General features: G+C 36.1%; 1 pseudogene; it reads right to left on the reverse strand.

Moving 5' to 3' along the window:
* Positions 1–8863: 8863 nt before the first annotated feature.
* On the reverse strand, positions 8864–10357 carry LOC125156192 (40S ribosomal protein SA-like; annotated as a pseudogene).
* Between the last annotated feature and the right edge of the window lie 12970 nt (positions 10358–23327).

The following is a 23327-nucleotide window of genomic DNA, read 5'->3' on the forward strand; positions in this document are numbered from 1 at the left end:
AGAAAGCAGGAAAAAACCTCTCTGACCTCAGCCGTAGCAATTTCTTACTTGACACATCTCCTAAGGCAAGGGAATTAAAAGCAAAAAAAACCGAGCTATTGGGACCTCATCAAGATAAAAGCCTTCTGCACTGCAAAGGAAACAATCAACAAAACTAAAAGGCAACCGACGGAATAGGACAAGATATTTGCAAATGACATATCAAAGGGCTAGTATCCAAAATCTATAAAGAACTCACCAAACTCCACACCCGAAAAACAAATAATCCAGTGAAGAAATGGGCAGAAAACATGAATAGACACTTCTCTAAAGAAGACATCCAGATGGCCAGCAGGCACATGAAAAGATGCTCAACATCACTCCTCATCAGGGAAATACAAATCAAAACCACACTCAGATATCACCTCACACCAGCCAGAGTGGCTAAAATGAATAAATCAGGAGACTATAGATGCTGGTGAGGATGTGGAGAAACGGTAACCCTCTTGCACTGTTGGTGGGGAGGCAAACTGGTGCAGCCACTCTAGAAAACAGTGTGGAGGTTCCTCAAAAAATTAAAAATAGATTTATCCTTTGACCCAGCAATAGCACCACTAGGAATTTACCCAAGGGATACAGGAGTGCTGATGCATAGGGGCACTTGTACCCCAATGTTTAGAGCAGCACTTTCAACAATAGCCAAATTATGGAAAGAGCCTAAATGTCCATCAACTGATGAATATTGTGGTTTATATATACAATGGAATACTATTTGGCAATGAGAAAGAATGAAATATGGCCTTTTGTAGCAACGTGGATGGAACCTGAGAGTGTTATGCTGAGTGAAATAAGTCATACAGAGAAAGACAGATACCATATGGTTTCACTCTTATGTGGATCCTGAGAAACTTAACAGAAGACCATGGGGGAGGGGAAGGGGGAAAAAAAAAGTTACAGAGAGGGAAGGAGGCAAACCATAAGAGACTCTTAAAAACTGAGAATAAACTGAGGGTTGATGGGGGGGCGGGAGGGAGGGGAAAGTGGGTGATAGGCATTGAGGAGGGCACCTGTTGGGGTGAACACTGGGTGTTGTATGGAAACCAATTTGACAATAAATTTCATATTAAAAAAAATAAAGCCACTTTTCTCAAATATTCTTTTTCACACCTCTAAATTTTTGCACATTTATATTTCTATAATTAAGAACTCATTGATCCTATTATTTTTCTGTCAAATATTCCTATCTATCAAGGCTTTGAATACCAAAAACCTTTCCAGTCTCAATAGAATGAAGATAAAATGCTGAAAATGGTGGTAGGTTAGTTGATGTTTGGGGAACAGGAGATCTTAATCTCCACAAGCAGTTATCTATTCTACTTATTACCTTCTAAATATGAAACTGACTATTGAGTACTACAGAATACATATTCATTAGCAATTGATTAATTTTTTTTCAATCTCACCTGTGTGCATGAATAGATCCACAAAAATAAAAACTAATCTTCTTGTCAAGAGAGACTAGTAATGATCTTTGCCTAACTGCTCCAGGAAACATCTCCCCTCTCATGAGAAAATAATTTGCAGTGAATTACAGAGAACTTATATTGACTAGGGCTTATATATGTTACACACCAATACACTGAAAAATTATACCTAGACTACATTATCACTATTTGTTTTACAACTGGTAGAGTTGTAAATAATTCTCAATATTGAAGTTCTGAATATATTCTTTCAATATTATAGAACTAAAATTGTCTTTTCAAGCAACTAAAATTGTCTTTTTCCACATAAAGCCTACTATGTCCTAAAACTAGTTTCTCAGTTTTAACAGTCCTTTCATTAGTTATATAGTCCAAAAGGGATTTGCAAAGTGAAGATAACTTATCAAAGCAAGTAAACTGATATGATAATCAAAATGGTTGCTACAATAGTCATTAGTGATACACTCTTAACTAGGGAAGAAGGAACTTTAAACTTTGTGAATGGTAAAAGCAGCTGGTCCTTTGGGCTAGCAGTTCAATTCAGTTTTGTAAGGAAAATACATGAGTCAGAAAGGCAGTAAATTCTCAGGTGGAAACATCAAAAAGAATGACCCATGTTATTAAGGCGATAACTCTATTAGCGCATAAGACAGACACAGAATTGCAGAGAAGAAAAAAGATATATTTAAAAAGAATCACCAGTGATGGTTGCTTTGATGTATTTTTAAATGACTGCAGGTAATTCTCTTCTGATGAAGAATACTGACTTCTACTTTCCATGGCATTTAGTTGCATTTAATGCTTCTTCTTAACCATATATCTTGTGCCTAACTCCATTAAAACACTAATATTGTGTCATAAATGTTGATTTTTATCTATTTCTTCTACTAGATTGCGAACCACTTATTGAAATAAGGAGCACTAAGAAAGGTCCTAATAAGGATATGAGTGGTTCAGTTCTGAACATGTTAAGTTTGGGATGCCAGTGAGGTAGCGGCTTATTTTACTAAAAAGATCTTCCAAGTCTAGGATACATTCATGTTTCCTTGTATGTTGATTAGATGTCTCAGATCATTTTATATAGTAGATGTTCAATAAATATGTTGATTGATTTAATCACTAATGAAAATTTCATTACTAGGTTTTAAAGCTGATTGTTTCATTCTGCAACTTAATAAAATTCACTCTAACTTCCTACTTTCAAAGAAAGAGATCACATCATCATGATGATCAGATAGAGTAGATCATCTTTTACTGCCTACAAAACGTACTTTTGTTAAGAGAATGCTCTTTTCACTTTGATTACACCATCTAAAGAAAAGTGCTCTTCAAGAGGGCAGTGTTCATGCTAACAAATACAGTTATACTACACGTCAAAAAGTGCTAGGCCAAGTTGTAGTCATGCAAACAATTTTCTAAGAAAGGAAAAGGAAATAGGGAGAGGAAGGAGGCTGACTCAGTGGGAGGCTGTTAATTAGTAAATATGTGCTGTACACATATTGAGCCATGTGGCTGCTTTTCAAAAAAGCAAAGTACATGGAGAAATGTGGCTGTTTCCTGAAAATATGCTCACTTACACTTCCCGAAAAGAGAGATTGTTTATTGCCTATGAGAACGAGGACTTTGTTTTATTGAGAAGAAAGAAAGAAAATGGGGAAGTGAGAAGTAGATACTGTGGAGTCAGCCTGAAAAAGAGAAAAGGTTTATGGCTGAGGGCTTGTTCAACAGAAATAAGTAGATATACATTCTTCTTACCAGAATGTCACAGTCACATTTTTTTTTCCTAGAAAATTTGCAAAATAGAGTTGAAGATAGAATTTGGGCTTGGATGGGGTAGGAGGCTGGTGACAGTTGTTGGCACCCAGTTAAGTTTTCTAAGTATGTTTAAAATGTAGACAGTTTAATCAAGGACTCTCAGGATCACTAGGGCTTGGACTGTTGTCCAGGTCCTTGGCCCATGACCATGTCACTGAGTTCATGGACTTTTGTTTATTTATTCAGCAAATATTTACTGAGAACATTCTAAGAGCCAAATATTGTTCAAGGTGCTAAGAACATAGCAATGGAAAAAAAAAACAGATTAATGTCTCTGCTCTAAAGGAATTTACATTTTACTGCAGGAGACAGGACAATAAGCAAATAAATAGGATTTTCAGATGGTGATAAGTGCCATGAAAAAAACTAAACTAGGGTGATGTGATAGGAGTGACCTTGACATTCAGTAGAATAAAATCCTCTCCTCGGTGCCAGACTGGCTGTATTGGGGTGTGACCCATTAGAGTCTCTGTAGGGATCATGGACCACTCAAAATCCAAGTCTATGCAGAAGACAGCATATTCACCCATATTGGACAACTGCTCTAAAGGCTCCTGACTGGTCCTAGACCTATGCTGGCTAAAGGCTCTTCATGATCCAGAAGCAACTGCTGTCCAATAGCTCTGAGTTGCTCTGAAATTATAGGCCTCTTTAAGCAGATGCTCTTGACTAAAATAACTGCTCCCTCCAAGCATGCCCTGATTTATGGCCGGCTTAGTTTTCTTGATGGCCTTAATGTTGTTGATATCAAATTCCATTTAACCTTGAACCTCATCTCCTTTCTCTACTGCCATACCTAGACTATCCTGCTTGCTTTCTGTAACAAGACAAGCTTACTTAATCCTATCTAAGGCCTAATTCTGTCTAGTTGTAACTTGGATGAAACATGCTACTGACATGCCCCACAATGATGACATCCTGGCAGAACCTGGTCTTTGCTCTCCCTGTGCCAGCACCAGGACTTTTGCCAACTTGCCTATTCTTACAAATGCTCTAGCAATGCCTCTTAAATCTATATATCTAGGATATTTTGCCAACTGAGGTTAAGATGTTATGCTTTGAACACTTCGTAGTAAAGGGGCCGGAATAAGATATCTAAACCAAGATTGTGAATTGGCAGATAAAAACTCTACATATCAATACCAAAAATGTCAACTGTCTGAGAGGCATACCTGTGGGCACAAGAATTCAAACTAAGTGACAGAAAAGTCTGACTCAGAAAGCAGTAGTTGTTACCAGAGCAGTACCATCAAGTCTGTGCCAAAATGGCTCCAGAGCAAAGCAGAGGCTCATGTTAAACTGAACTTACTCAGAAACAGAAACTCAGAGCCATTTGAAATAAACCTGGCTGCCTAACAGAGAACAAAATGTAGGTATGGATAGAAAGATGCAGAGAAGAGAAATGGTACAACTTGAGAGAAAAAAAGAAGAAAGGGGGCTGGTCTGAAGTTTTGGGTTTTTTTTCCTCCAGTATAAATGAAGCCTAGTGGTACTATCTACAGTTGGATTGTATGAGATTTCCACATAGCCTTCCAATAAACTCCTTTTCACTTGGTCTATTGGAAAGTTTTTCTCAGTACCCTAGGCATGTAACATTGGAGTGAGGAGCTACATAGCTCTTTCAGGGTATCTCAAATTCTTTGGTATAATAATCAGTCTTGGGGAGTTATTCCCATGCTACCTGTACTTCCTCTACCTGTGCCCATAGGTATACCTCTCAGACAGATGACATTTTTGGTACTGAGGATAGGTAGTTTCTCTCCACCAACTAGCAGACCTAGAGTTCACATATGTTATTCAAGACACTTTACCACCAAGTATTCAAAGCATAACATCTTAACCTCAGAGTCTCAGAAAGAGAATCTGGTTGGCTCAACTGTACTTTTGATTGTTTTCCTATGAGTTATCTGTCCAGTCAGCTGTGGCAAGACCCTAGAGGTGAGGATCTAAAGACTCTGTGCTACAAACTTGGCAACCATGAGTGTGGTCAGAGGAGAGATTTTCTTAGATGGAGGGCAGGGTGAGGTAGGTAATGATTAGCCAACAGGTCCAGTCATCACTCACAACTATCAATAAGGCTATACTTTCCAGGCCAATGGCCATAAAGAATCTGTGTCTCCAACTTATATGAATGCTTAAATTGTCCATTGTTAGTGAGAATGTAGTTCTAAGTTAATCCACTTTCCAAAGACAAATCAGACTGTAGATGCTGAAGATAGACATTTTGTAAATCTTGATCTAACAGAATTAGTCTAGCTAAGCAAGAAGTTGCAAAGTAATGATGAACAAGAATGTGAATAGAAAACAATTATAAGGTGGAGTGCCGGGTGGCACAGTCAGTTAGGTGTCCGACTTCAGCTCAGGTCATGATTCCGTGGTTTGTGAGTTTGAGCCCCGTGTCAGGCTCTGTGCAGACAGCTTGGAGCCTGGAGCCTGCTTCAGATTCTGTGCTCTGCTTTCCCTGCCCCTCCCCGGCTCCTGCTCTGTCTCTCTGTCTCTCAAAAATGAATAAATATTAAAAAAAAAAAAAGGTAAGAAAAGAATTATAAGGGGCTAGAAAATGGTGGCAAGCTTCCTTTGCACTTGCATATGTTGTTTCTTCTCCCTAGATTGTCTTTCCTTCCACCGTCTTGGCAAAGTCTTACTCACTCTTCAAGACCTAGATTAACCATCATTTCATCTGGAAAGCCTTTACTGACATGGCCCACTTTCTTCTCTTTCAGGCAAAGATCATCAGTCTCCCCTGTGATCAATTGCAACGTGCACATCGTGTCGATCTTTATTTCAGCAATTCTCACAATAACTTACATGTATTGCTTTACAACACTGCATCTACAATGCTACTTTAAGTCCCTTGAAGGCAGAAACACCATTTTATTTGACTGTGTATTCCTGGGCACCTGCTGGGTGCCTGAAACAGAGTTGGTATTCAAGAATTGTTGACCGAATGAGGAAGACTAAAAGAAAGTACACTATTGATTTGGCACAAGTGTAGTCTGAGGAATGTTCCAGATAATTGAAGTTTACACTTTCAGCAATCAAAACTTTTAAAATGTTTTATAAAGATGGAAATCTTTCAGATTTTTCTGTCTGATTTAAAAAAAATGAAACAATATCATGAATACTTTCTAATTTATTCAAATTCCTCATTTTGAATCAATTATACTTTAATGTATTCTCAAGAAAGCTTCGTTCAGGCACCACCTCCACTAAGAAGCCTTTTCTAACTCTAATAATATATCATCTTATATTATTCATGGGGCTGCCTTGCATACTCTTACAATACTTTATGGAAACAAAAAAAATCCAAACTCATATTTACAGAAAACAGATTTCCAGAGGGGTGAGGGGCTTGAGAGTGGAATTGGTGAAGGGGATTATGAAGAACAAACTTCCAGTTATAAAATGAATAAGTCACAGGGATATAATTTATAGCATGTGGGATATAGTTAATAATATTGTATTAAATTTGTATGATGAAAGATGGTAACTAGACTTATTGTGGTGATCATTTTGTAATGTATAGAAATGCCTAATCACTATTATACACCTGAAATTAATATAATATTGCATGTCAATTATACCTCATAATAAAAAATATTGTAGTTTGCAACTATAAGCATTCTTATAGGTGACATACTTGCATCATTTTTCAGCAACAATATCACATATTAATAAATATATTTTCAAACATTTGTTTTTCAAGTACCTTTTCCATAATACTATTTAAAAAAATTTTTTTTTTACTGTTTATTTATTTTTGAGACACAGAGAGAGACAGAGCATGAGCAGGAGAGGGGCAGAGAGAGAGGGAGACACAGAATCCAAAGCAGGTTCCAGGCTCTGAGCTGTCAGCACAGAGCCCGACGCTGGGCTAGAACTCACAAACTGCAAGATCAAGACACCAGCTGAAGTCAGACGTTCAACCAATTGAGCCACCCAGGTGCCCCTCCATAATACAATTTTCCCCAAAATTGTTTGCTTTCTCATTTTTTTAAATATGAAATTTATTGTCAAATTGGTTTCCATACAACACCCAGTGCTCATCCCAACAGGTGCCCTCCTCAATACCCATCCCCCATCCCCCGCTCCCTCCCACCCCCATCAACCCTCAGTTTATTCTCAGTTTTTAAGAGTCTTTTATGGTTTGGCTCCCTCCCTCTCTAACTTTTTTTTCCCTTCCCCTCCCCCATGGTCTTCTGTTAAGTTTCTCAGGATCCACATAAGAGTGAACACATATGGTATCTGTCTTTCTCTGTATGACTTCTGGAAAGAGCCTAAAAGTCCATCAACTGATGAGTGGATAAAGAAATTGTGGTTTATGTACACAATGGAATACTATGTGGCAATGAGAAAGAATGAAATATGGCTTTTTGCAGCAACGTGGATGGAACCAGAGAGTGTTATGCTAAGTAAAATAAAACAGAGAAAGACAGATACTTTCTCATTTACTGTGAAAAAAGTTTTCTTTGCTTTAATGATACCTAAAGGATAAGCAACTTGTTTTTAAATATTTGCTAAGTAGCACTTTATTTTTTTTTATTTTTTTTTTTCAACGTTTATTTATTTTTGGGACAGAGAGAGACAGAGCATGAACGGGGGAGGGGCAGAGAGAGAGGGAGACACAGAATCGGAAACAGGCTCCAGGCTCTGAGCCATCAGCCCAGAGCCTGACGCGGGGCTCGAACTCACGGGCCACGAGATCGTGACCTAGTAGCACTTTATTGATAAGTCTTTTGTCATCAGTGAAAAAATCAGAAAATTTTAAACACCTTTTTGTAAATAAAATACCCAATTTGTCTCTAAATTCAACAGCAGTTTTAAGTAATTTTCAATGAAGTAACCAGTAAAATTCTCTATGGTGGCAAATATTATCATTGTTATTCTCCATTTCATTACAAAGTCATGTAAATACTTGACAATATTTTAAAGGGTCATGTTTTTATGAAATTAAAAACAGTGTTGCACTTCTGATGAAAAGCTTTCCTGTCAATGATGCAGTTAAGAGATTTCCCATATAAAAATATTACCTAGAATATTTTTGAATTTTCAGCTGCAGGCAAAGCATCAAAGCTTCAGTTCCATCATAATATATATTTCCCATAAACATTTTTAAAAGAAAGTCAGTAAGGATTCTCTCTTTGCTGAGAATTTATCTTTTTCAGTAAATTCTTCTTCTCTTTTAAGTTTTTATTTAAATTCCAGTTAATTAACATACAGTGTTCAGGTATATAGTAAATTCTTCCTTTAAAGGCACAAAATTGTGATCAATTTTGAATCTCCTTTTTGAAATACAATCTAGCAAATAGATTGAGACACAGTAGAAATGCCAATATATCCATCCAATTCTATCACTACATAAATTCTAATGCTACATAATTTGTCTTAGCTGTTTCTCAAAGTCTTCAGCAAAGTTTTCTACGTAACTTCCAGCACTAGTGATAAAGTAATGAATATAACTTTGTGGCTTATTACTTCATGAATTATTTCAGTCTTATTCACTCTGGAAGGAAAACCAGTTTTCCAATTGGCTTCTCTCTCTTTTTTATTTTTTATTTTTAGAAATTCTTTATTTTCTGTCAACCTTATTTCCATTTTGTTTGCCTTTGTGGAAGAGCAGCGTAAGACCATTCAGTGGTTGTTCCTACCTATCCAGTGGCCTGAGCAGTGGGAGCTGCAGACCAGTCTTCAGTGGCAGGCTGAGTGCTCTCGTCTTTGGTAGGAGCTGCTAACAGGCACAGAGGACACCTGCATGCCTTCACACCAGTCTGCAACTTCAGGTTGAGTAGCGATGAACTCAGGAGCTACAACAGTCCATTCACCCTGAAATTCTTCCTTAGTCACAGCCTTTTCAGCAGCAGCCCACTCTTTCTTTTCAATATCTTCAGAATCTCTGTAGAAGTAGAGATCAGGCATTGGGTATTGTATGTAAGTGATGAACCATGGGAATCTATCCCAAAAACCAAGAGCACACTTTACACACAGCATGTTAGCCAAGTTGACAATAAATTATATTAAAATAATTTAGAATTAACCAAGAATGGATTCCAGCTTACTTTCAAATACAAATACTTGCAAATAATAGGAGAAATTCATATTTATTAAACAAAACATATATATATTTATTATATACATTTCCATATATATTATATATATAATGTATATATAATGTATATATTTATTAATATATTAATATTTATATAATTATATAATGTATATATATAATTTATATATAATGTATATATTTATTATATACATTTCCATATATATTATATATAATATATATGTAAATGTATATAATAAATATATATATAATATATATATATGGAAATGCCAATAGTAAGTGTATCTGGGTAATGGGAGGGTGTGTAATTTATAATTATTATAAAACCTGTATTTTCCATTTTTCTAGATGAGTATATGTTACTTGTGTAATTAAAACATTATAAGGACAAAAAAAAAAGTAGAGATAAAGCATGACCTCCCATGGGTGTTCACAGGAAATGGTGCCACACTTGTGCAGAACTTCCTGGGTCTGCGTCCACCACATCAGACCCACTGAGTGAGCTCCCTTGTTGTTGCAAGGGATGGCAATGTCCACATAGCGCAGAGGACAGTCTGTGTTACACAGAACAATGGTAGGCAGATTAACATAAGATGTCTCTGTGAGAGGCTGGTGGTCAAGTAACCACCTGGGATCAATAACCACCAAAAGTCTCAGCTCCCAGAAGGCTGCCTGGATTTGGTTAGTGAAGGTTCCAGAGGTGAAATGGCCAGCAGTCCAAGTGGCTCTGGTAGCAGTAGCAAACTTCAGCACAGCTTGCTGACCAGTATTCCTGGGTGATATGACACTGACATGAGCCAGGTTTTCCATGGCAACAATGGCATCAGCTGCCAGCAGAAGCTTCTCCCAGGTTCTCTTCAGATTTATGATGTAGAGGCCATCAATTTTCCTTTTGTAGATGTATGTACTGTTCCATTTGGAAGTCAAGGTTGGTGCCAGCTAAGTGGGTTCCTGCTGCAAGGATTTTGAGGACTTCCTCCTCCTCCATTTGCATGACACTGAGGGCTCTGGACATCAGGAAAGTTTCCCTTTAAGTTATGATGGGAACACAGAACAATGTTGTATGGACCACTGGAAAGTCCAAGTGGTCTTTTTTTATAAGTAAACTTCTAAACATTTGTTATTAAACTAGTGAAATTTCACTAAATGCCAGATTGAGTAACTCTTACCTTTGAAAACTTCTGAAAAATTGCAAAAGACTGTCCTTATGTTTTGGATCCTTAATTGCTTTTTTAAAAATGCTTTTTAATGTTCTCATTTATTTATCTTGGGAGACAGAGAGAGTGCTCACGAGCAGGGGAAGGGCAGAGAGAATCCCAAGCAGGCTCCATGCTGTCAGCTCAGAGTCTGACGCAGGGCTCAGTCTCAAGAACTGAGGGATCATGCCTTGAGCTGAAATCAAGAGTCGAGTGCTTAATTGACTGAGCCACACAGGCGCCCCGGGATGCTTAGTCTTTTAAAGTCTTGCTAATTTCTCAAGGCACAATATATGCAAATGAGGTTATTCATTAACAATAATAACACACACACAAACCCTTGGAAAAAAACTTGGAATAGTTTCATCATAAATTTGAACATGAGGACAGGTGACTTTTTGTTATATCTGATTAGATCTTGTTTAATAATGTAGCTGTCAAAAAGCATGTTCACAAAGAGAAGCATCACAGCTAAGATTTTCTTTTTAGTCCAATTGTGCTTGTATTATTAATTTTATCTGCTATTTCTTTGGAGGACTTTTTAAGTCACTTGTCCATTTCCTGAAGGCTAGTTTAGTAAAAACTTAAAGCAGCCCAGATAACCCACAACAACTCATGATGAAGAAATGGGAAGAGGTGCCACTTTGTTCTGGGGAATGCAATTCCCACTCCTTTGCTTCCATGTGATACCATGTTAAATCCTAACACCAGACATCCATGGGCTACTGACTATGATGGCCCATTGTCAATACTTTTTATTAAATGTTAGTAAGGACTGATTTCCTTTTAAATTATTTTTAAATAAATAGAAGTTTTAATATTTTCTTCCCACACTACAGTGGATTGCCTGGTGCTCCCTGAAGTATACACACCTCACTTTGGAGTAACTGTTCTAATATTTGCTTGAATGAGAAAAGATGTCAAACCTTTGAAAGATTTCCATGTACTGAAGTTCTGAGATTCTTACTATCTTGAGTACCAGAATGTACCATTTATCGTTTGGTGTTATTTTCATTTTAAATATATTTGCCTTGTCTCCTCAGCTAAATTATAAGCAACATGAAATCATGGCTATACTCTTTTCTTTCATTCTTCATGTTACCTAGCATAGTAATTTGTCTAGAAGATGTATGATTCATATGTTTTCTTGTGCCAAATGTTTAGCTTCTCATATACTGTTATCTTGTGTGCCTGAATTGCAGTTTCTGTAAGGACAGGAAACTTTTTATTCTTCTTTGGATTTCCCACATCTGCCACATAACTTATATGAGCTTTCAATGAATATTTGTTGACTAAAACCAGATAACCAAATAGATTTGACTAATGACCCCATTTTATCCAGAAATTATGCCAATAAACTATGGATCAGGACTCTGATAAAATGAATTTATTCTTTCATTTATTCAATCAAGTAATGTTTACAGTGCATTTTCTATGTGCCACACATTAATTATAACTGTGGTATAGTAAAACAGAAAGTAGAGAACACAAACTAAAAGCATGATAAAGTAAACCTGTTATATAATAATCATATGATAATCAATATTGAATAGAGGATAAAAGACGATGTTACACACTCTTGTAAAACTATTCAATTCCGTATATAACACCCTATGTGCTTGTAAATTAGTTATCCAATATTGGTCTGTTTTCCTCACTGGAAAATAAGTTCCACTGAGGCCCAGACCAGGTCTGACTTGTTACTACTCCACCCCTGGGGTGTAGCACAATGCTGACACATAATCAAGTATTAAATAATCATATGTTGGATGAATACATAGATGAATGTATAGGGAGAAAAACAACACTGACAGTTGCATATATTTTTTAATCCCCAAATAGGGAGAATTATAAAACAGAAGATTAACCTTTGACTGAAGACAATTTGAGAAAGACAAATTATTCAAGTAAATTAGCCTATAAGTAAACTTAAAAGACTAATTTAAAAAATAAGTTTCTATTGGATTTTGGCAGAGGCTGACAAGTTCAAGAATTCAGTAATTTTCTCAACAAATATGTATTGAATTCATATGAAATGTTAGGCACTGTACTGGGTGCTGAGATGCAGAAGAGTAAAATAAATGTGTTCTCTGTGCATGTGGAATTTACAGATATGCAGAAGGTACTAAAAAGCACAAAGACTACTTTTCCAATATGTAAAATAAAACAAAAATCTCTATTACCAAAAAGAATTGCATATTTGATAACATAAGCAAATACCTAACAAGTCTTTGATTATACTTTGGCATACATACATATTTTAGTTATATATGTGTAACTTCTGGTCTCACATTATGTTCTGTGGTTTCCTGTATAATTGATGTTATTCCACACTCCAAATCATTGCTCATACTTTGCTCCTTGCTGGAATCCTTTCCCACCTAAGGCCTTCTTTTACTTCTCTACATCTACTTATCCTTTAAATTTCTTGGACAAATGTAGCCCCCCAACCACCACCTGACACTCTTCAACCACATTTGTGTGAGTGGCTCATCATTGTACTTATCATAGTATTTATTTCTCTGTCATGATTTCTTCGTCTCTTTTCTGAACTCTAAATCTCTCTAGGACAGAGGCTAATTTTCACTGATTTTGTATTTATAATGCCTAGTACATAACAGATGATCAATAAATGTTAACTGGAGCCGAAGCTATTTTCTATGTAGAAACCTGTATCTACCTAATATAAGAGTAAGGACTTAACCTGACAGTCTATATTCCAAGATTTCTTTCAAAGGCATTCTACAATCTACTAGCTATCAGGAAAAATCACAGCTACAAGCATTCACAAACCTGATTACATTCTTATTTCTTCTTACCAACAACTTAAATCCACATGAGAATTTGAGGCAGAGAATATAATGGATCTTTACCATCCTGATCACATAAAATCCATTTATCTTCTTAACACTTCAAGTACCAAAAAACTACACGATAAGCAAAGTCACATTTCTTCTTTGGCAAGTCTAGTGTCTAAAATGCTGCTAAAATGCTACAGGGGAATATTCTCTGTACCATTATCACTCCTGGGGTAATAAATGAGTTTTTCCAGAGACAGAAGAATACAAAAAAAGCTATCAATATATGAAAATATCTACCATCTGTGAATATTATCTCTGACTTGGTACCTCAGATACACAGTGAGGTCCTCTCATCAATTAATTATCATGTTGGTATCTCTGTATTATCTGTTGCCACAATAATGTTTCAAAACAAACCATTGAAACCCAGTGTCTTAAAATAATAAACATTTATTTAGTTCACTGCAGGTTGTCAATATTGAATAGGTTTAGCTGGAAGCATCTTCTGATCTCCTCTAGATTTTCTCACATACCTGAGGGCTGGGTGACAATTGGCTGAACCAGGATTGCCCTAGCTCAGATGTCTGGAACAACTTAGCTTTGTTTTACATGCCTGTCACATCCTCCCTGCAGAACAGCCAGACATGTTCTCATAGCACGGCAGAGGGGAATAGTGAGCAGGCCCAGTCATGCAAAAAGGCAACAAAAAAGTACATGCACCATTCAAGCCTCTGCTTGTGTCATGTTGGCTAACATCCTATTGACAAAAGCACGTCACATGCTCAAGCATAGTCAGAGTAAGAGGAACGTTAAAGTTGTAGGACAGAGACGCTTGGGTGGCTCAGTTGGTTTAGCATCTGACTCTTGGTTTCGGCTCAAGTCATGATCTGCAGTTTGTGAGTTCAAGCCCTGCATTGGGCTTTGCACTGATAGCATGGAGCTTGCTTGAGATTCTTTCTCTCCTCTCTCTGCCCCTCTCCCGCTTATGCTCTCTTTCTCTCTCTCTCTCTCTCTCTCTCTCTCAAAATAAATAAACTTTACAAAAATAAAGTTATGGGACAAACATTGTGGATTCAAAGAAGTCATTAAGTGAGGCCATTAATACAACCCATCTATGGACACCTGGATTCCTGAACCTACTGCAAAATTTTAATGACACAAAAATTTAAAAACCTGTATAAGAGAAATTGCATAACATTTCCATATAATGAACTCAGAATACTTCAGAAAGTAAAGTTCTCTAAGAAATATACTGCAGGGTTTTAAATATACTGCAGGGTGTGTTTGGAATTTGACACTCAGGTTCACAAAAGTATAGATTTTTAAAAATATATTCTCCATCTGACATACTCGCATTAAACATAAGGTAAAGGAAAACTATGTAATAATAGTAATTATAAATTTCAAGTAATTTTGTGAAGTCCAGAAAAGTACAACTGTTAAGACAGATAATATAGAGGGTCCACTAAAGAAAGAAATAGGATGGGGGCACCTGATGGGCTCAGTCAGTTAAGCATTGACTACAGTTCAGGTAATGATCTCGCGGCTTGTTCGTGAGTTCAAGCCCCATATCAGGCTCTCTGCTGTCAGTGTAGAATCCACTCCAAATCCTCTATCCCCCTCTCTCTGCTCCTCCCCCCCTCAAAAATGAATAAAACCGTTTTGCAGAAAAAGAATAAAATAGGATGTAACAAAAAGACAACATAACCTACAAAGATACATGCACACGCACATAAAAAATAGTATAGCCAAATCTTCCAAATGAATACTGAAAAAAAATTGCTTAAACTAGAAAATTGGATCTAGCAATATTTTAAGAAAATAATAGCATTAGTCGGGTTTTTCTGGCAGCAAAAAAGCCACATGTAGGTTAACTTGAGTTGATTTATGGGAACATATGCAAAAACGGTTTCTCAACAGTCATATGGTCAGGCCTCCAGAAAAACTGGAATGTCATTCAAGATGCTTAGGTGCTCTATATCTCTGCAACTACAGTGATCCAGCCAGAGTGTTGTTCACCCTGTTGTCCCTCAGCAGCAAGTATCTGCTGCTTTTTACTCTAGGTTCTCTCCCATATAGCTAAACTTATCTCTGCTTGTACAATGACTATTTCTATCTCACTGCCACTTCCATCTACCTGTTTTTACTTTTACCTCATTACTTCTGACTACTGCTTTTTTTTATATATATAAAGCCTCTTTGTTTCCATGTCATTCTGTTACCTGTATCTCTCTTGGGGTGTCTAATCCCACCATTATCACGTTTCATCACCTGTTGGCAAAGCCTTTATTCCGGGCCATGTCTGAAGCTACAGGCTAATTTTTAATGTTTATTTATTTTTGAGAGAGAGAGAGAGACAGAGCACTAGCAGGGGAGAGATAGAGACAGAGGGAGACACAGAAACCGAAGCAGGCTCCAGGCTTTGTCAACACAGAGCCTGATACAGGGCTTGAACTCACAAACCCTGAGATCATGACCTGAGCCGAAGTCAGATGCTTAACGGACTGAGCCACCCAGGTGCCCCAGGCTAATTTTTAAATGAACGTCTTTGGCTCTAGACCCTATCATTGTTCTGCTCAGCTATTGTTAAGTGTTGGTGTTATTGGACAAAAACGAATCCCTCAGTTTAGACTATTAGTATTCCCTGCATTCTAAGGCCTCTCAGAAGAGGGTAGCCTAAAATGTCAAGTGCTTTCAATAGACTGTTTAATATAAAAACACTACAAACAAGAAAAAACGAATCCAGGAATGCGAGGATATATCACTATAAGGAAATCTACGATACAATTCCAGTGTGTGTTTTATTTTCAACACCAACCAATTCTCCAATTCTCAGGGGGCACTGACAAGATGTCTGGCAATTTAACTCAATTCTGAAATTATCTTCCTGGAGATAGCATCAGATCCCACAGGTTATGAGGTGAGCCCTATAAGATGGCCCCTGCTCTTCCACAGATGCCATTTGCAAGTCCAGGTGGTCACCCGTGCTTCTCACCTACTGGCTTTAGACTGAAGGTTCCCATGATCCCCTTTCGGGGTTTGATTAATAGGCAAGAGTGGCTCACAGAACTTAGAGAAACATTTTACTTACTATTTTACCAGTTTATTATAAAATAATATAGCTCCAGAATAGCCAGATGGAAGAGATGCATAGGGCAAGGTATGTAGGAAGTGGTGTGGAGCTTCCATGCCCTCTTCAGGCATGCCACTCTCTCCAAATCTTCATGTGTTCACCAACCAGAATCCCTCCCATCTCTGTCCTTTGGGTTTTTACGGAGGCTTCATTATATAGACACAATTGATTAAATCATTGGTCATTGGCAATTGATTCAACCTCCAGCCCTTCTGCCTTTCTCAGATGTCAGGAGAATGTTTATGGTTTTGGTTTTTTATTTTCTCAAATTAATCTATCAGTTTAGTGCAATCCCAACTGCACTCTTGATGAGTTTTTTTTTTAATTAAAGTACCAATATAGCTGATAATAACAATCATGTGAGAAAAAAACTAGAAATTTTGAAAAGGAAGAATAATGAACATTTTCCTTAAAGGTAGCCTGTACATACACCCTATGGCTATACCCTGTGATTGCTCAGTTATGATTGCTGTTATGATTGCTCAGTTCATTTGATTCATGCTTGTGCCTTACCAGTTGTTAAACGTTTGGTACATTAGCGCTGTTTATAGATATTAAACCATATCCTATAGCTACAGTAATTAAAAGTGTGATACCAATGGTTGCAAAAATAGAAAGATAGATAAAAGGAAGAGAGTAGATGGCCCAGAAATAGATTATTGTTTAGTGGAATGAAAAAAAAAAACCAACCCTAATTTTAACATTTTCTCTTGGGAAAAAAAATCCTTGTGTTGAGAAAGATATCAATGTATTGCAGTAGGGTAAAAGATGAGACCCTAGGGGCATACGTTGGAAGAAGATAATGTAACAAAGAGATAGAAAAACTACTCTGCCCAAAAAATAAAAAGTGACAAATTTGATGAAAAGAGAGTGAATAGAGGAGAAAATCACCATGCTTGTAGAAAGGTGGTCAATGAGAAACTCCTGGCTATAGATTGGCTGCAGACTTTTTGAGAGCAGAGAGTTTTTAAGATAAATTTTAAATTGTTTTCATTGGTACATGAAAATCCCCTTTGTCTCCCTTTAACTGTCAGTGAAGAATGCTACATGAGTGAGGTTTTCTTTTTCTGAGGGGTGGGATGTTGTATACATGTGTTTGTATGTGTCTTGAAATTCATGTCTAGTGTGAAGCAGAGAAGAGACCAGCCATGTAGGATGAGATGTGTGTAAAAGCATAAGTTAATTGGTATCTGATTCATAAAGCAAGAAGAGATCATGTGAAAATATTCCCTTGGGGATTCAGAGAATTTGGGAGTGAGATTGGACTTCTCATAGAATGTTGACTAAGGGGTTGGAAACAATTTTATTTAAATATCAAAGGGTGAGCCAGCCTCAATTGACAACTGGGTTAATTCAGCCTATGATAATAATAATTTTTAAAGGTGGCATTATGAATCAGTGGGAAAAGACAGCATAAGTGAAAGAAAGAACACACCTTTCTTTATAGGTTTAGCAAGGGAGGGATAAAGTTTTACCTTAGAGTTTAATCAGATGGTAACTTTGTATAGTCAAAGGATCATCCATTAAGAGTAACATATCTTAGAACTTACTCTATGCTAGGCTCTGTCTTAGGCAATGGGGATATAGTAGTGAACATAGCAGACAAAACATCTGCTCTTAAAAACTTTTCATTCTAGAGGTTGGAGACAGCCATTTTTAAAGTGAAGTATATACCATTTAGTGGTGGGTTATTTTTGGTCCACTGAAAAATATACTTTGAAAGCAGAGAAAATGAATGAGAAAATATACATGGTCAGCAAAATGATATGAAAAGCTACCTCAAGGTAGCAAGGGAGATGGCCTTGAAATTATGGAGTAATTAATTTATGTTTTAGAAGAAGGGTCGGCAAACTTATTCTGTAAAGGGCTAGATAATAAATATTTTGGGGTTTGTATATCATACAGTCTATGTTGAAACTACTCACCTCTGCCATTGTAGCTCAAAGGTAGCCATAGACACTACAAAAGTGAATAAGCATGTGCCTGTCTTGATATAGAACTTCATTTACAAAAATGCATGTCAGTTTGCAGACCATAGTTTACCAACTCCACCTCTAGAGTTAGGCTGCCTGTAGTCAAGTTTGACTTCATCTGGTACTGGATGTAAGATTTTGTACAAATTACTCAAATTCTCTAAACCTCATACTACATATGAGGAACATGAGATAATGCATATAAGTTGGTTTTTTTTTTTTCCACTGTTGTTGGCTCACAATAAATTCTCAAAAAGTGTTAGCCACTGTTACTAAATTAATGTTTTAGTTATGTATTTACAGCCTTGATAATAAATTTTGTCCTTGATGAGTGCATGTGTGTATACATGTGTTTATATGTGTATTCATGCATACATGGAAATGAGTGTTTGTGTGAGACTGATCTAATAACCACTTCCTGGGTTATAAAAAGATTTAAAGTGTGTAAATCACACTGGTGAAATGACCATCCAAAGTGAAGGTATTGGAGTTTTCATGGCCACAGTTGACTGAGTACCAAGCTCATATCACCTTCTGAGACAATTCTACTGGATTTGGAAGACCAAAAACTAACATGGATGGAACTTCAGGAGTGCCAGGACATTACTGTGGACTGAACAATTTATGCTTGGGAATTTAATGCTTCAGGAGTAGTAGTAGGGAAAGACTGAATGGATACTAAGGTGAAATTAACCCTCTGAGTTGAAGAGATAGAAAATATAGCTCGGAAAGATTACTGGACTTTGTGGAGTAGAGAAGTGGAGAGGAGAAAGAGATATTTCTTTCATGAAGAAAGAGATATTGAATTCTGCATAGCAGCCCCCTTGAGACTGCTATTGAATACAATTGACACATGCATAAGGTGAAACTCTCCAAGGCTGGACAAAAGATGGATCAGGGAGCTATAAAGTGAATATTTCTCAAAGCTCACAAACAGCTTGGAGATGTTTGAGTTTTGCCAGCCAGATTGTGTGAGCCTTATTGAATACCCAGAGTACAATCTACTCTAAATCAGCCCATTAAAAAAAGCTTGAAAACAAGATTCAAAAGAATCTAGCTGATTACCAAGTAACTTAGCTAATATATGAAAGTTTCAAAGTTTAGCATTCTTAGAAAACAAGCCAGTACTCAGCAAGCATAACTGACAATGTCCAGCATGCAATAAAAAATTTCCAGACATGCAAAGGAGCATAAACATGTTTCTCACACCAAAAGAATAATCTGTCAATAGAAAAAATATGAAATTATATAAATCATGGAATTAACAGACTAGAATGATAAAAGAGTTACTATAAACCTGTTAAAGTATTTAAAGGAAAAATAAATACAATGAAGAAAGAAGACATTTTTTAAAAGTCAAATGTACTTTCTAGAGTTGAAAAATATAATATCTGAAATAAGAAATTTGCTAAATGGTCTTAATAGTAGATTAGATATTATAAAAGAAAAGTAAAAATCAAGACAGAGCAATGGAAACCATCCAAACTGAAGTATAAACAGAAAAAAGTCTCCAATTAAATTTAATTAAAGTAATTAAATTAATTAAAATACCAAAAACAAAAAAGCAGTAATTAAACAGTAATTATGTAATATATGTTATATATGTTTAATTACAATATGAGTAATCAGAGTTCTAGAAGGAGGAGAGAGACAGGAGGCAGGAAAAAAGCATTTGAAGAAATAACAACCCAAACTTTTCTAAATATAATAAAGCATATAAACCCACAAATCCAAGAAGCTCAACAAACCTCATGCAGGGTAAATACAGAGCAAATCACATAAAGACACATCATAATTAAATTGCTCAAAACCATTTATAAATAAAAATATTTTTAAAAAAAACAATAACAAAAAGGAGCAACCCCCCCCCCCCAACAATAAAAAGGTGTATTACTACAGAGAAACAAAAAGTTTAAATTATTTCAGATTTTTCATCAGAAACTGAAAGCCAGAGGACAAAGCACATCTTTAAAAAACAGTAGGGGAAAAAAAGCAATCCAAGTAGAATTCTTTACCCAGCAAAAAATCCTTAAAAAATGAAAGTGAAATAAAATTTTTTTCGACAAATAAAATCTGAGATAATTATTGGCAGAATTTTACTACAAGAAATATTAAAATAAGACTTTCAGGCTTAAGGAAATTGAAATCAATTTGTAATCCAGATCCACACAAAGAAATGGATATCACTGGAAATATACATATGTGGGTAAATATAAAACTTTTTTATTTTTTAAGAAAAAAGTTTCTTTAAAAATTTTTCAATATTTATTTATTTTTGAGAGAAAGAGAGTGCGAGCACAAGTAGGGGAGGGGCAAAGAGAGAGGGAGACACAGAATCTGAAGCAGGCTCTAGGTTGTGAGCCATCAGCATAGAGTCCAACATGGGGCTCAAACTCATGAATCATGAGATCATGACCTGAGCCAAAGTCAGACACTTCACGGAGCCACCCAGGCACCCTAAGGAAAATGATTCTTTAAAGTAAAAATGCTAATAGGGGCGCCTGGGTGGCGCAGTCGGTTAAGCGTCCGACTTTAGCCAGGTCACGATCTCGCGGACCGTGAGTTCGAGCCCCACGTCAGGCTCTGGGCTGATGGCTCAGAGCCTGTTTCCGATTCTGTGTCTCCCTCTCTCTCTGGCCCTCCCCCATTCATGCTCTGTCTCTCTCTGTCCCAAAAATAAATAAATGTTGAAAAAAAAAATTAAAAAAAAATAAAGTAAAAATGCTAATAATGTATTTTAGAGGATATAACATGCAGAGCTTAAACTTATGACAACAATAGCACTTAGAAAAAGAAGGGAGAAATGGAAGTATATTGCCATAAGGTTCTTACATTAAATATGAAGCAGTATAATATTATTTGGACTTAAACTGTGTAAGTTAAAGATGTATTCTATAAGCCTTAAAACAAACACTAAAAAACAACTTAGAGCTATAACTAATAAGTCAGTAGTGGAGATAAAATGAAACATTAAAAAATACTCATCTAATCCAATGTAATGCAGATAAAGAAGGGAAAGAAGCAAGAAGAGATGGTGCAAAAATAAAGAAAATTTAAAAGACCAATAAATGTAAAGCTCATTGTTTCAAAATCATTAAATTTAAATTGTCTAAACACTCCAATTAAAAGGCAGAGATTGTCCCAACTAGATAAAAAAAAAAAAAAATCAAGTTTCAACCAATGCTGTCTACAACAAAACTACTTTGAAATATAAAGATACAGATACATAAAGGTAAAATATGGAAAAAGGTACTACACAAACACTCATCATAAAAAAGCTGGAGTGGGTAAATTAATATTATCATTAACTCAAAACAAATAAGACTAACAGATTAAGAGGGAAATTTTGTAATAAAGAAGATAAAACAATCCTAAACGTATACACACCTAATAATAGACCTTCAAAATTCATGAATGAATTGCTGACAGAACACAAAGGCAAAAATGGTACATCTACAATTACAGTTAGAGTCTTCAATATTCCTCTTAGTAATTGATAGAGCAAGTAGATGAAATTCACTAAAGCTACAGAATGCTTGAAAAATACTATCATTCAAATTGACCTAATAACCATCTATAGAACAATTTTCATTCTTCCCCACAACAGCAGAAAATACACTATTCATGTCCGAATGAAAAATTCACCTAGAAGCTGGGGGCTGAAAAAGCATCAATAATTTTAAAAGATAGACATAATAGAGTATGTTCTCTGACCATAATGGAATTAAATTAGAAAACAATGACAGAAAGATATCTGGTAAGTTCCCAAATATTTAAAAATTATGCAACATACCTTCTAATACCTCATGGGCCAAAGAAGAAATCACATAAAATATCAGAAAATACCTAGGACTAATGAAAATAAACTATATAAAAATGTTGAGGATTAAGCTAAAGCAGTACTCAGAAGGAAATTTATGCTCCAAATGCTTATACTAGAAAAGAAGTAAGGTCCTGTGATGCCTGGCTGGCTCAGGCAGAAGAACATGCAACTCTTGATCTCAGGGTTGTGAGTTTGAGCCCCATGTTGGGGATAGAGATTACTAAAATAATAAATAAATACTTAAAAAAAAAAGGTAAGATCCCAAAGAATAATGTACACTTTCACTTTCAGGAACTAGAAAAGAAAGAGGAAACAAACCCAAAATAAGTCTAAATATGGCAATAATAAAGATGAAAGCTAAAGTAAATGAAACAGAAAATGGACAAATTAATGAAACCAAAGCTTCTGCTTTGAAGAGATGAGTCAAACTGGAGGACATTTATTAAACTGATGAAGTGAAAAAGACAGATAAGACATCACTATAATCCTACAAATATTAAAGAATAATAAGGGAATCTTATGGACAATTTTAGGCCAATAAATCAGACAACCTAAATGAAATAGAAAAACATTTTGAAAAACACAAATTGCCAAAACCAGCACAAGAAGATATGAAAAATTGAATTGTATTTTATCTACAAATAAAATTAAATTCATAATTTAAACTCTCACAAAAAGAAAACTCCTGCCCTAGATAGCTTCACTGGTAAAATCTTTCAAACATTTAAGAAATAAATAATAAACATCTTATACAACTTTTTAAAAACAATTTTTCAATGTTTATTTATTTCTGAGAGAGAGATAGAGAGAGAGAGAGAGAGAGAGAGAGGGCATGAGCAGGAGAGAGACAAAGAGAGAGGGAGACACAGAATCTGAAGCAGGCTCCAGGCTGTGAGCTGTCAGCACAGCTCAAACCCACAAACCATGAGATCATTACCTGAGCCAAAGTCAGATGCTTAACCAACTAAGCTACCCAGACACCCCTTATACAACTTCTTACAAAAGTAGATAAAGAGGTTACAGTTCCAAGCTTATTTTATTAGGCCAGCCTTACTGTGA

Source organism: Prionailurus viverrinus, chromosome F2, assembly GCF_022837055.1.
Source record: "Prionailurus viverrinus isolate Anna chromosome F2, UM_Priviv_1.0, whole genome shotgun sequence".
Classification (NCBI taxonomy): domain Eukaryota; kingdom Metazoa; phylum Chordata; class Mammalia; order Carnivora; family Felidae; genus Prionailurus; species Prionailurus viverrinus.